Source organism: Coenobita brevimanus, chromosome 5 (genome assembly GCF_032717465.1).
Source record: "Coenobita brevimanus isolate Jiangsu-jjx chromosome 5, ASM3271746v2, whole genome shotgun sequence".
In the NCBI taxonomy this organism is placed as follows: Eukaryota; Metazoa; Arthropoda; class Malacostraca; order Decapoda; family Coenobitidae; genus Coenobita; species Coenobita brevimanus.
This window is the reverse complement of record NC_136958.1, coordinates 16319983-16335415: the sequence shown is the minus strand read 5'-3', so window position 1 is coordinate 16335415 and position 15433 is coordinate 16319983.

Below are 15433 nucleotides of genomic sequence, written 5' to 3'. Positions count from 1 at the left end.
TAGATGGACCACCTGTATAGATAATGTATAACGCTCAAAGGCTGCTCACACACACACACACACACACACACACACACACACACACACACACACACACACACACACACACACACACTTATTCAGGTTATTCCTTTAGGTTCCTCATGGTCTTCTTACCCTGCCTGGAAGTAATTTAGTCCCACTGGTTAATATCTTCAATCCGATAATACACTTCTTTTTTAATTTTCGTTTTGGTATCTGCGGATCGTTTATTTATTTATTTACTTTTTTTTCAGTTCAAGAAAGATGTTTTCCATGTGTTGAAAAATTCGTTTGGTGGCAGGAAGATTAAAAATGTCTTTGGAGAAGAAAATGTCTGAATCGATGGATGGTCGACTACGGAAGTGTTACCTCAGACCCGTACACTTCATAGGGATTGACTGTCAGTGGACCTTTACCGCTACTTCGTCATGAAGTGATGCTGGAGATGGAGGCCTTCATAAAGTGGCAAAGATATACTAAGCTATTCCACTGCCTGACTATACAAACGTTCCTCAGCTCTCTCCCTACCTCCCGAAAGGAAAATGGAGAGCTGTATTTGGAGGGCAACTTTTACCTGCATATCATCGGTTTCACTCTCAGAATAGCATAGAGTTAGAACTACTGCTACTGCTGCTGCTGCTACTGCTAATACGACTGTTAATGCTACAGCTACTAATGCTACTTCTGGTGCTACTGTTTCTATTATTAATACAACATCTACCACTACTGCAACTACTACTGCTGTTACTACTACTACTACTACTACTATTACTACTACTACTACTACTGCTGCTGCTAGATCAAGTGATAAAGATACAAACAGTTTACACAATGTGACATTACCAAACTCTGATTATTTTAGCCAACAGGACTTTGTAAATGTATTGACCAACAGTTCCTTACTTATAATTGTTATGGACAATGTAAATAGTATTCCACACAGGTTAGATTTTTTTTTTTTTTTTTTTTAATCTGATATTTTAACCATACAACGGACTGTCAGTATTTTGTCATTCTGTGAAGCAAAAATATCCAACGATATTGAACACTTCTACACTATCAAAGGTTATAAATTATTAGCCAACAATAGAAATCACTATGGGGGAGGGATGTACGTATATCAAGCATGATATTTCACATAATATTATAAAAGATATGTATGTAATATGGGATTTTGTCGAAACATTATTTACTGAAGCTTTTTTTGTTGAGAAACATACTTGGAGTCATATACAGTAGGCCTAACTCCAGTATCCCATTAATTATTGAAACATTTGATAACATGCTTCAAAACATTACTTCAATCGGGAAAACATGTATTCTGTTGGGTGATTTCAACATCATTTTATTACAAAAAAAAAAAAAAAAGATAACGTCCAACAGTTTATTAATCTTCTTTCTAGCTACGGTGTCTATCCTTGTATTAACAAGCCAACAAGAGTAAATAAATGAAGTGCAACTATTATAGATCATATTTGGACAAATAATTTTTATATCGTTCCAAAAAGTGGTATTTTATTAACTGATGTTAGTGATAATTTTCACCATTTATTTGCTGTACAGGTAAAACGGGCAGTGTAAATGATCTCTGCTTTACGTACAGAGACTATAATAATGAGGATGACTATCACCTATGTGAAGTTATGAAGGCGAGGATAAACTCTATGAATGCAAATAACAACCTTGACACTGAATATAATGCTATAAGCAACGCAGTTATTAATGCTGTGGATGGTAGTGTTCCTTTTAATATCACGATAATAAAAGCTAAAGCGTGGGTTAACCATGGATTACACAAGACGTGCTGGAACACATTAAGGATAGACAAAAGCTATACAAGAAATATTTAAGAAAACCTTTATCGATGGAAGCACAATATAGAGAATGTAGAAACAGAGTTAATAATACGTTAAAGGAAGCAAACAACAGTATTATAGAACTAAATTTACTGCCAGTGCAGGGAATTGTAAACAGTTGTGGAATGTAATCAACGAAGTAATAAAAAGTAAAGAAGAGCATCCTAAAATTGAGTATATTACCACTGACAACACAAAAGTCACTGACCCCCTTGCTACTGGTAATAATATCAGTACAGATTTTACTAATATAGGTCATGATCTTGCCAGTAAAATTCCACAGTGTAATATTTCTCCAATGTCTTATCTTACAAACACTTATCTAACTTTTATCCCCTCAAATACCACCCCAGATGAAATTACAGCAATAATAAAAACATTAAACGATTCTGCACCTGGCTTTGATAATATCCACGTGAAAGTAATTAAGAAAGCAGTCTTAGCCCCTGTTATATCTAATAATATAAACAAAACTTTCCAGACGGGTATTGTTCCCACCTGTATGAAAATGGCCAAAATACTACCCATCCACAAGGAAGGTAAGGTAGATGATATCTCTAACTATCGTCATATTTCAATACTTCCATCCTCATGTAAAATCTATGAAAGTGCTATGTATAACAGGCTGATAGAATTTTAAAACAGAAACAACATAATAACTGGTTGTCATTTTGGCTTTAGGAAATAATCTGTCTCCAAAACTAGCTATAACTAAATTAATTGATCTAATTCTTCAAAATTTAGGCAACAAAGTTTTGCAATAAGTCTATTTTTAGACCTTAAAAAAGCTTTTGACACACTAGACCACGAAATAATGCTTAGGAAACTACATCATTATGGCATAAGGGGCACATCAAATGACTGGATAAAAAGCTATTTCTGTTATAGAAGGCAATATACAGTAATAGACGATGTAAATTCACACTTTGCTTAAGTATTAACTAGAGTACCACAAGGCTCTACATTCGGACCATTACTAGTCTTGCTTTATACTAACGACATAATTAATTCTTCGCGGGAATTAAAATTCACACTTTTTTCAGATGACACTAATATAACTCATTTCGGATCCCATATTAACTCTTTCATAAGAATTCTAAATATTAAATTAAATTATGTTTCAACCTGGCTCTCTAGTAATAAGTTATTGCTTAACATAGCGAAAACCAAATACACCTAATATTTGCAGGTAAGAAGAAATTTTAAGAATATGAAATAAAAATATGTAGTAATAACATACAAAGAAGTAGCTCAATAAAATAGCTAGGTATAAATATTGATGATAAACGCACATAAATAATAAACAGGCTAAGTCACTGGGAATATTACATAAAATATTTCTTAACTATAGACACACTACTGATACTGTACTATACTTTCCTTTACCCATATTTACAGTACTGTAATGCTCTCTGGGAAGTGGCTAATAAAACTACAATTAAATCTTTAGTGTTACTACAAAAAAGAATCCTACGAACCAAGTCAAGTCAGTAATCATGAACACACTACTCCAATATTTTAAACTTATAATATTCTTAAATTTCCTGATATATAAACTTGAGTGTTTGAAATTTATTCATGACCAGCTTCACAGACATGATCATATTCAGTTAACAACAGCCTTTGATGTACATAACATAAACACTAGAAGCAGACACAACCTCAGACCAGCATTTCCCAATCTAGAAGCACAGAAGAGATTTGTAGTCTATTATGGATGTATAGAATATAATGAACTTCCTGACAACCTCAATAATATTACTAATAAAGACACATTCAAAATTAATATACATATATATATATATATATATATATATATATATATATATATATATATATATATATATATATATATATATATATATATATATATATATATATATATATATATATACAGGGTGACCCAGAAAAAAGTCCCACATTTCAAAGGTAAATTAAAAAAAATGGTTAAAAATAATCAAAATATTATTTGCACACATGAAACTTCATTCAATACAGTTTTTATTCATAAGGTTTTAAAGATGACATCCTCCAAATGGTGCTTGTCATTGTCTATACACGCTTGGAGGCGATTTATGAAGGCTGCCATGGCTCGACGGGTCATGTCGAGTGGAACAGTGGCTATCTCCTGCTGAATAGCAACTTTAAGGGCTTCAAGAGTATATATATATATATATATATATATATATATATATATATATATATATATATATATATATATATATATATATATATATATATATATATATATGTAGTGAATACAGTGCAGATGTATATGCAGATTCGACTGTATAAGTATGTCAAATGGTTTATCTGAGTATGTGTATCATGTATTATGTATGGTGTATTTGTACTGTTCGGTGTAAAGTGTAATCGCATGCCTAAAAGTACAGTACTCTGAGTGTACGTGTCGGTGGCCGTATATGTATGTGACCGTGCCTATGATGGTGTCTCTGTTTGTATGTGCCAGTGTGTCGAAGTGTGTGTGTGGGTGCTTTGAGATACTTATTATATGTAAAAACAGGCCGATATATTACCGTACCAATATTTTGTGGGCATACATATCAGATAAGTAATTTCATATAACAGGTGTTGTTTAGTTATATGTTGTGCATGGTTGTGTGCGTTTAGATATGTGTGATATGGGCGATGTTTGGTTATGGGTGGTGTTTGGTTATATGTTTGGTTATGGAAGGTGTTTGGTTATGGACGGTGTTGGTTATGGAAGGTGTTTGGTTATGGAAGGTGTTTGGTTATGGAAGGTGTTTGGTTATGGAAGGTGTTTGGTTATGGAAGATGTTTGGCTATGGTTGGTGTTTGGCCATGGGTGGTGTCTGGTTATGGGTGGTGTTTTGGCTATGGTTGGTGTTTTGGCTATGGTTGGTGTTTTGGCTATGGTTGGTGTTTTGGCTATGGTTGGTGTTTTGGCTATGGTTGGTGTTTTGGCTATGGCTGGTATTTTGGCTATGGTTGGTGTTTGGTTATGGGTGGTGTTTAGTTTTGACTGGTGTCTGGTGGTGTGTTATGTAATTAATGTATGTTATGTATATAAATCTTTCTTTACACAGAAATGCCTGAATGAAGAGATAGTTATAATTTTGTAATAGATTTGACCAGTTCTAAGGCTATATATGAAATAAATTACTTACAAGGGGCCTGTCAAAAATGATCACATTTAAAGGGTCCAGCCACGCAAATTTACTGTGTATATATAATTTACATGTAACTACTTGGGCAATAAACCAATTTGAATTTGAATTTGGATTTGAATATATTGTACTGCAATGTCACGTGTTACCCTTTGCATATCCTCATTTATGATTATCCTATCACGTTTTGCATACCTTGGCCCTGTTGGATATCCTGTTTTGAGTACACGATAAATGCTGGAGAAGGATGCTTTCACGTGGTGGTGACGGTATAATTAGACATTCTCTGTTTGGTTGTGTAAATCTACTTTAGTTCCCTTCCTGTCCTACGAATGAAAGATAATGAACTGCAGAAGGGCAGCTTCAGCCTGCAGTTAACCGGGTTCAAGTTTTCTGATGAACCCTGAAGTTTTAACTACTACTGCTCCTCAGTAATTTTCTTGGTTATCTCGCCTACGTCTATCCCCTCCTCCCTGTTCTCTCTTCCCGCCCATGGAAAATATTCTGATATCTTTGTACCACATCAAATGCATAGTTAATGTTGAAAACTGGGCATTTCGATGTCATGTAATCACTCTAAATTAAGTCGTATGAAATGAAGACCGCGACGATTCTTAAATTGTGTTAATAGAAAAGAGAAAGAAAAAGGAAGAACAATATTTGAAGAACCTTACATTCACTGCCTCGACAAGAGGTTAAAAGTCGAAGCTCATCGCTCGCTTGACGTCTTACTCCCGCAAGTGGTGGCCACAAACGAATCGCCTTCATGTCACCCTGTCCCTTGCCATCTGGGTGCCCTCTCTCCAACTCAACCCCTTCTCTTTTGGTTCATCCCATTCCTCCATCTCATCCTCGGTCTTCCCATCCCCCTTCCCCCTGTTGTAATCATCTGTGTGTGTGTGTGTGTGTGTGTGTGTGTGTGTGTGTGTGTGTGTGTGTGTGTGTGTGTGTGTGTGTGTGCTTCCTTAATTCTGTACCTGTTCCTAATTCATTCTCTATGTTCAAACACGCCAGAATTCTCGTCGACATAAGAGGCTTTCTGTCACCTCTTCATTAGGTATGTCTTTGCATATTATTACACCTAAGTATTGTGTTGTATAATTTTAAAATAATACATATAAACGTAATTTTAAAACGGTATAAAAATATATTTCTATACCGTTTTAACATTACTTTCCATAAACAGCATATATGTGACCAGTTACGAGACCTATGCAGCGATAAGTTAGTACGGTGATAAGGAGCCTCCACAACCCCATAAATCCAATGACGTATTTCTTGTTCCAGAGAGACTGCGAACAAAACATTATTTTAACTCGGCTTTGAAAGAACCTCTGGTAGACTAAGGGTTACTGAAAGATATAGAAAGGCACAGCAGACCAAAATCGAAGAGAATGCTAGAATTTAATCGACCTTGAGAGAATCAATAATGATGGCAATACACACTCTCAGGCTCCTATGGTTCACTCTCAGCTGCATAAAATTGTCTGCCAGTAATTAAAGCTGAACACTAAAGACGCGTCGACGAAAGAGTAAAAGGGAAACAAGAATTTAAAAAAGCAATATGAAATTAATCAAATAGTAAAAGGAAACTGAAATCAAGAAACAAAAAAAAAAAGACCTAGCAATGAAGGGTTTAAAAATCGATGAGAGTTTTCGTCAGGGTTGTGTGTGTGTGTTTGTAGGGCTGTGTATGTCTGCTGTACTCTGTTTGCATTCACTTGTTTCTGTCAATTTGAGTGCCCCAGTGTGCATATTTGTTTTGATGTTTTGATGTTTTGTGTGTGTGTGTGTGTGTGTGTGTGTGTGTGTGTGTGTGTGTGAGAGAGAGAGAGAGAACAGTAAGGAACTGCTCTCTCTCTCTCTCTCTCTCTCTCTCTCTCTCTCTCTCTCTCTCCAGAAACCAGCAAAAAACAAACAAACAAACAAACGTCAAATGTTCCAGCCAAAACTCGGTACATTTCGGTGTCTCTCCCCAGCTCGGCCCAATAACTAGGGGAAGGCACCTTTGGGTAAATCCTCTTTCGGTCACTATCACACTCGGGGATTCTGAGCTTCGTTAGGAGAGAAAAGAAGAGATCTCTTCTCCTTGCGGTCACGGATTCACAAGAGCCGACTTGCAGATCGCGCCGAAACGGCTTTTTCCTATTCGTACTAAGAGGGTTTGTGAACGATGTTATTTAGTGGACAAATGGATGTGGATGCCAACGGCATGGCATCAGGACGAACTAAAATAGCGACGAATAGGAATGGGAATGTTAGGAAACAGGAGTAGGAATAAGGTGGAATAAGGACAAACTTGGAATGGGGAGGAATCATGGAGAGAGGTTGGATTGGGAAAGCTTGGCAACAAGAATGAGGTAGAAAAGGAATGAGATGGAACGAGGACAATCTTGGAATAGGGGTGAATCAAGGAATACAAGGTGAATAGAGCTGGAATAGGAACATTTTTGAATGGGAATACTCTTGAACGGGAACATGTAATGACAAATATAGAATGGGGATGAACTGGAAAAGGAATGCTTTTGAACAGAAGCGAATTGCAACGGCGAACTTTGAAAAGATATGCACTGGAATGGGAATGTTTGTGAATGCGAACGAGCTTTAATGGAGAACTTTGCATGCGAACAAAGCATGTAAAACTAGTTGGAATGATAATCCTAGGCCATTATAATCTGGGCCATATCCTAAGTATGTAGTCTTGAAAGAATACACCCGAGGTTAGTTCGATCTCTATGGTTGTAATCCAACTGTAATCCTGATTCATCCCGGAATCTTACATTAGACAGCCGAACTGTCCATGAGCAGATTCACCATGATGGCCAGTCCATCCGAGGGAACAAGCATGGTCCCGAAGACATATTTTCTCCCACTGCACTATATGGTTTGAAATAAGATACAGGGTAATTTATTACATTCGTCGGCGCGGTACTGGGATCTAGAGGCCAATACACTGCCCAGGACTCTATTATCTCCCAGACAAAACACCACAACTACCTACACACAGGCTTCACAATTTTAATGTTATATACTATACTTCTTATTTACACACACACACACACACACACACACACACACACACACACACACACACACACACACACACAAATAGATAGATAGAGAGATAGAGAGAAAGGCAGACAGACAGACAGATGTAGATATAGATTATAAATATATAGTATCCTTCCCATATGCACTGTGCTTATATGTTCATTCTTCCGACACACCATACACATACTGTATATATGAACATCCTTCCTCCATACCCTACCCATACTGTATATCCTAATCCTTCCTGCATGCCTTACACATACAGGTATATCCACATTTCCCTCACATGCCCTATGCATATATCCACAGCTTTCCTCCACGCCCAACACATACATCCTCATCATTCCCACACGACGTACACATGTATCGCATTACTCGCACTTGCCCTACGCATAAACCAACATTTTCCCCACATGTCCTATCCGTATACCCACAGCTTTCCCCCATGCCGTAAACATATATCCTAAACATTCTCACATAGCCTATACATAAATTTGCAGTTTTCAACCATGTCCTAAACATATATAAACTTCCCCAATGCTGTAAACATAAATACGTATCTTCCCAAAATGACCTATACATTTATTACCGCATAATTTCCACATGTCCCACAAATATATCCTCGTCATTCCCACATGCCATATGTAAGTGTGCGGATGTTAGTTGCTTATTCGTCACGATTCAGACGTTGCCAGAATGCGATGAATTTGTACTGATCGCTTGCTCTGGCCAAATCTACAGCCTCAGGATGGGAATGCTGAAAAGACTGTTTTATGTGTACACAGCTGTCAGTTCCCTAACTTAGTGTAACGTGATGGCATTGGGTAAACAGAAACGTACTTCCCTTTCTCCATATGGTTTTCGGAGAGACAAAGAAATACTAGACTCCGAGTTGGTATTTGGTAAACGGAAGCTCAGTCCCTCTCTCAGCATGATTTCAGGAGAGACAGAGAACTACTAGAGTCCGAGAGTGTAACGCAGCTCTCTCCCAATAAAGTATTCAATAGTAGTACGGAGTCTTTAAGAATAACCTGAATTCCTGACGGCATATCTGCGGGTTTATATCTCACATTTTGGTGACAACAAGGTAAAGATAGCCCTCTTCCAAGCCTGTTTACCGTCGAAGCCTGTCTACTGTGATATATAGTAGATGTCTACCACTTACCATGAAGCCTGTCTGTCACCAATCCTGTCTGTCGCTAAGCCTGTCTGTTGCCAAGCCTGTGTCTCATCGAACCCATCTGTCACCCAGCCTATCGGCTGCCAAGTATGCCTGCCACCAAGCCAGCAAGTTTCACCTCCTGCCTCAAGCTAGCTGTAAACAAGACTGCAACTCCAAGTCAGCCAGCCAGCAAACTCACCTATTAATACCGCCTCATACCTCACCGAACGTCTCGCGTCTACTGAATATTAAACACAGTGTGCTGTTTGAACCATTCAGCTATATTTTTTTCTGTTATCTCCTGACCAATAATCTTTATACATCATTTTTTCTTCTTTTTTTACATGATTTATCACTGTAGCTAACTTAAAACAACTTCTTCACATCATCTCTTATACTCCCGATGTTCCTTTATTGTATTCATCCATATGAATACTTTATTTGTAAATAATTTATATATATAAAGGCATTACTTATTTACTTATACCGTCAATTGTTCGTGGTACCTGCTTGAGCATTCCTGTCAAGTCACTTGAAGCTTCCGGTCTTTATATTGCCACAAACTATTGCTCCATCGTCAAATTCTCTCCCATACCCAACAAGTCAACAGTATGCTATCTGTTCGCATAGGCTAACTTTGAAATCATTGCACATATAAATTTCTCTTTTATTACCCCATTGATAATTCAAGTATTACCTCTCCTCAGCTAGACATGATTAATTACCTAAACAATTCTGACTTTGTGAGTGTTCAAATGTCTCGTTTCCTTCATCACTTTTTTAAGTCCTCGATTTGTATATCCCTCTATTGCATTCACTATAGTAGGATTCATGATAATAGTGGTTTTTGTCCTCTGCTGTGTTAAACGTATGAAAGAAAAAACTCCACGAAATAAGTTGGAATATAAAGCAAAGTAAACAGTGGAACTTGTTAAATCCGAATATGACGTGAAGAAATCGCACCTGACGCTGAAGGGGGGAAATATGAGTGGGAACATGATGAACTGAACAATCCACTGACCAGAGGCAACTAGCAACTGCACCACCGACTACTCCACCTCTACTCTACAGTTCTGATTCATGTGAAGACATGTGGACATCTAGCTAATTATATGGACATTATTTAGTTATTAGGAGATCTTATTCTTCCGTAGTACTATTGTAAATCCTGTGCAACCAGCAATTGTATTATGGTAGCTTTACTATTCATCACTAAAATATACTTACATCAGTATTTGATCATTCTCTTACGTATCCATATTAATTTACTGTAGTTAAATATCTCTCATTTAACCAGAATGGTCTTATTATTAGTATAGCATATTGTCATTATGACTTATCATCCACTTATTGATATGAGTGTTGTTTTATTTGATTTTTTAAAATTAATCTTTACGTCTGTAACCTGCTGGAGGACATGTTTATATCCAGCGGGGGGAGGGGGGAGATAAATGTACCTGAGTGGATGTTTATTGCCTAGCCGTCACGAATCAGAAGCTGCCAGAATGCAATGGACTGAAACTAATCGCTTGCTCTGGCCATATCTGCAGCCTCAGGAAGGGAGCGTTGAGAAAACTGTTTTATGTGTTCGCAGGTGACAATTCCCTAACTAAGCATAATGTGATGGCACTGAATAAATGGAAGTTCACTTACCTCTCTCCAAATGATTTTAGAAGAGACAGAGACGTATTAGACTTCGAGAGTGTAACAGAACTCTCTCCCAATAAGGTATCCAGTAATAGTATGGAGTCTATACGAATTACCTGAATTCCTGATGGTATATCTTCGAACTTCCCTCTCACTTCTATACATGAACCGACTTTTTCTCCTACATCCTACACATATGTCCAGATCCTTCTGACATGACCTATAGATTCACACTCATTCCCTTTCATTCGTGTGAATTTCATAGTATTGTTTATTAACCCGATTCAGTGAGTCTACCTTTTACATAAGTTACCCATACTGGTTGGGGATTGAATCAGTGCCGAATCAAGGTATTCATTAAGTCATGCTGTCTGTCTTCCTGCACTGCTCTGTCTATTAACCTGCACGGTGACACATTGCTCTGAGGCTCCTAAATACTGTTCTTAATGAATGAATTTGAATAACACGCACTGCTTATACAATTCAGTCTGCAGTTATTATGCGTGAGCAAGCAGAGTGATTGATTGATGTTTACTCTCAGTTAAGTTTGGGAATGAGAGGCCTGGCCTGACGTGGCCGTCACGCTAAGCAGAAGCTTATAACTTTACTCCAATGTGAAGAAGAGTTGAAATTCTTTCTGCATGCGATACATTCATTCATTTTATTGTACAGTATAATCAACTAAAAACTCACAAAAAATGGAAGCTCACAAAGCGCACTCTACTGGTACGCTGAATTTGAAAAACTCCTCGATATTTGAATTTAAATGATATTCATGGGAAATGTAACACACACACACACACACACACACACACACACACACACACACACACACACACACACACACACACACACACACACACACACACACACACATATTGGGTTCGGAATGCCCCGTAACTTCGGTCAAAGTAACTTCCACATGCCGACCACAGGAGTTTCTGAACATTTCTCAAACCACTGACTCTCGCATCTCCTCCACGATGATAAATGGAGAAGGTGGTTTTCTAGTGGGTTATGGCGCTCCAAATAGATGTAACTCGTCAGGATTGATGTCCGAGGGGTATTTGGGGTTTACTCCTCACATAACACAGGAAATGAAGAGTTAAGTAAATGTCATGTTCATAATCCACAGTATAGCCTTTATTTTATTCATCTCTGCTTGGCGGAGAGTTTCATTTTCTGCAGTGTACTTCCCAGTGGGCGAAATAATAGAATGCCATGGTTGTGCAATCTTTCCATGTCATTCCAAGACTTGCATCATATTCTAGTGTTTACTAAAGCCTTGTCACGAGTATATCTCTGCATTCATGACTGAGAAATGGCAATTTTACACATATGAAAGGTGAACAACGAATATCCGGTAGGCCAGAAACAATGAACCTTTTCACTGCGACTGTTTTCCCCTCCCCTGAGACGAGTAAAGCTGCCTGGCACTAGCAAGGAGGTTAAAGAAGACTGGTTTTGTTTTTCTCAGAAGGAAAGTTTGGTCAAACTGACAACAGGTGCGAGATGGTAGTCACTAATAATAATAATAATAAGAGTAATAATAATAATAATAATAATAATAATAATAATAGTAATCATCATCATGACCATCATCATCATCATCACAATCATCCTCATTATCATCATCATCATCATCCATCGATCCATCCATCATCCAATCCTACGTTGCCCCGTGAGCAGCGTAGAAGCCAGGGGCAAGGCAAGTTGGTTCTGACATTTAAGATGAAAGTGACCAGCCTCAATCATCCCTGAGCGGCATAACGCGAGCAATCAACCCCGACCACTCATTGGATACAAACCTTCACCGGCTCAGTCCGATTGGAGTGCAGCAATTACCCACTAAACCACCAGGCGCCATAATAATAATATTAATAATAATAATAAATAATAATAATAATAATAATAATAATAATAATAATGGAGAATGGAGAATGGATAATGAGCGTTTGGTGAAAGAGATAACTAGATCTGATGTGAGAGGTGAAAGGCTGAGAGGGAGACCACGAATAGGATGGATGGACAGTGTGTAGAGAGCGCTGGATGCGAGAGGGATGTCTGTTGAGCAAGGAAGAGTGGCTGTGTGTGACAGAAATAAATGGAGAGAAATTGTGAATGATGACGCAACCCTGAGGGGATATTCTCCCGCATTTAGTCTGATCAGCTAGTCAGGTCAGGTGCGGGTAAGGGGATGGGTCTATTATGATGTGGCAGGGGTAAACCAGCTCTGCTGTCGGGCCCTGCTGCGGATGTCACTGATTGCACTGCGCAGTTGACCCTTGTGCGGTGTGGTGTGGTGAGGATCTGTCCCTTCTCCCCTTTGGGGCTAAGATGCGAATGAATGTGTTTGAATGGATGAGTAAATGGGGAGTGTGTCGTCCTGTCTCGGCTATCTCCCTTTCCTTGGGGGAAGCAGCCTAGGTATATAGGTATAGATAGATAGAATAATAAGTGCGTTAGTGGACATTTGTCTCCGGAGGGGGTTGGTGATAGCCAATACCCTCTTCAGGCACAAAATGATCCACAGGTATACATGGCGAGTGATGAGAAGGGTGGGTGGTGAACTGAATGAAAGGAAAGCAATGATTGATTATGTGTGTGTGGATGAAAGGATGCGAAGATGTGTAATGGATGCAAGAGCTTATAGAGGATGGGGGAGTGGACTTTCTGACCACTACTTGGTGGTCGCCAGAATGAAGATCCAAGTAAGAATGAAAAATAGAAAAAGGGAGGGACGGGAGGAAGGAGTAGTTGCAAGGAGAGTGGAAAGGTTACAAGAGGATGAGAAAAATGCAGAATATAAGAGAGAAGTGGATGAACGATTAGATAAATACGAATTGGAGCAGATGGGGGACGTGGAAGGTGTGTGAAAGATATTCACAGAAGAAATATGTGCAGCATGTGATGTGGTATGTGAGGTGAAGAGAAGATGGAAGGTGGTGCAAGGAACAGCGTGGTGGAATGAAGAGGTGAAACAGGCTGTGACACAAAAGAAGAAAGCATACAATGAATGGATGAGAAATAGGGACGTGGAAGAGGTTATATGTTGGGGGAAGAGAGAGTTATATGTAGAAAGGAAGAGAGAGGTGAAAAGATCAATAAGAGAGAGTAAGAGAGTGGATGAGGAGTTTGGAAGGAATTTGAGTGCAAAGTGGAGGGACTGTAAGAAGATGTTCTAGAAAGAGGTGAAGAGAGTAAGACAGGGTGGCACTGAAGTTGGTAGGGGAGCGAAAGATAAAAATGGTAGATTATTTGTGGAGAAGGGAGAAAAGTGAGCAGATGGAGAGAACACTTTAAGGAATTCTTGAACATAGAGAATGGAAGTAATATGAGTATAAGTGGCTGGGGAATGGCTGAGAGAAGGAGGGAGGTGAGAAGACAGGAAGAAATCAGTAGGATAGAAGTTGTGGAAGCAATGAAGCAAGTTAAATCGGGGAAAGCCCCAGGAATTGATGAAGTGTGTGGAGAGATGGTAGTAGAATGGATGTGGAAGATGTGCAGCTTGGCCTGGGAGGAAGGTAGAGTCCCGGAGGATTGGAGGTCAGGTATAATTATTCCCTTGTACAAAGGGAAAGGGGAAAAAGAAGTGTGTGGTAATCATAGGGGCATTTGTCTTCTTAGTGTAATAGGAAAAGTGTATGGTAGGATACTTATTGACAGAGTTAGGGAAATAACACAGGAATTAGTTGGAGAAGAACAGAGAGGCTTTAGGAAGGGAAAAAGTTGTGTAGATCAGATATTCATTCTTAGATCTTAAGTGGAAAAGTTTCTAGAGAAAGGAAAGAAGTTGTATGTGGCTTCATGGATTTGGAGAAAGTATATGACAGGGTGGATAGACAAGGATTGTGGAAAGTATTAAGAATATATGGAGTAGATGGGAAGTTTTTGAATGTTGTGAAGAGTATTGTGATGGTGCTAAGGCTGCAGTGCGTGTGAATGGTGAACTGAGTGAATTTTTCTATTTGAAGGTTGCGCTGAAACAGGGATGTGTCATGTCTCCATGGTTGTTCAGTCTGTACATGGATGGGGTAATAAAAGAGATACAAGGTAGGGCAGTGGGTGTTGAAGTGGCCGTAGCGAGAGAGGGTTGTGTTTGGAAACTCCCTGTACTGTTGTTTGCAGATGATACTGTGTTGTTAAGTGAAGTTGAAGCGGAGCTGCAAGGCTTGGTGGATGAGTTTGGGAGAGTGAATGTAGGGAAGAATAAAGTGATGGTCTTTGAAAGAGGTGAAGTCAGTGAATGTACAGTGAGGCTGGATGGTGAGGAAATGGGAAATGTGAGTACGTTTAAGTACTTGGGGAGTGTGATGAGTAAGGATGGAAGTTTGGAGGGTGAAGTGCTTGAAAGGGTACAGCAGGGAAGAAAGGTTGTTGGTTCCTTGAAAGCAGTGATAAGAAGCAAGGAAGTGAGCATGGAAGTGAAAAAGTTGCTACATAACAGTATTGTGATACCAACTCTAACGTATGGAAGTGAAGCTTGGACATTGCTGGAAGGACACAAGTCAAGAGTGAGAGCAGTGGAAATGAGTTATTTGAGAGAA